Raw genomic sequence first — 618 nt, 5'->3', positions numbered from 1 at the left:
TCAAAAGAGACACATTTAACATTCAAACTCAAAACTCATTGTCTTAGAGTGAAATCAATTCATAGCAGACCCTCCAGTGGAGCCTATAAACTGTCAATATTTCTCCTGCAGAGTGTCTGGTGGATTGGAATTGTCAGAGAGGTAATATCTTCGGTTTAGCAGCACAACAATCTATGGACTACATAACTAGAGTTTCCCCCCACTTTACATGAATCCTATTTTATTAAAAGAACAAAGATTATTTATTCCCAAATGAGTCTATAACCCCAGGAATAAAGATTAAATTTTCAACAAATATTTTCAGAAACATGATTCAATCCAAAATAGAGTTGTTCCAAGCCCACCTTTACTGGAATGGAGAATGTTGATTAGTGAAGAGACAGAAGCCAGTGGGGATGCTGCTTTCTTGCATTTTTGTTTCATTAGCTGTTCTGCAAGAGAAAAATCAGCAATCCCCTCTCAGGTGATTTACAGCCTCTGAAAACTCACTAGACTGTCAGCTACGAATCTTTTCTGATTCCACAGCACACAAAAACAACAACAGAGGGTGCGGTTGCAGCAAATTAAGATAGGTTAGTCTCACCACATCTTCACATGCTGTTAAGAACAAAAATATAC

Source organism: Elephantulus edwardii, unplaced genomic scaffold (assembly GCF_000299155.1).
Source record: "Elephantulus edwardii isolate Elephantulus edwardi_28Jun2011 unplaced genomic scaffold, EleEdw1.0 scaffold00184, whole genome shotgun sequence".
In the NCBI taxonomy this organism is placed as follows: Eukaryota; Metazoa; Chordata; class Mammalia; order Macroscelidea; family Macroscelididae; genus Elephantulus; species Elephantulus edwardii.
The sequence above is the reverse complement of the archived record's forward strand: the minus strand, read 5'-3'. Positions refer to the sequence as shown.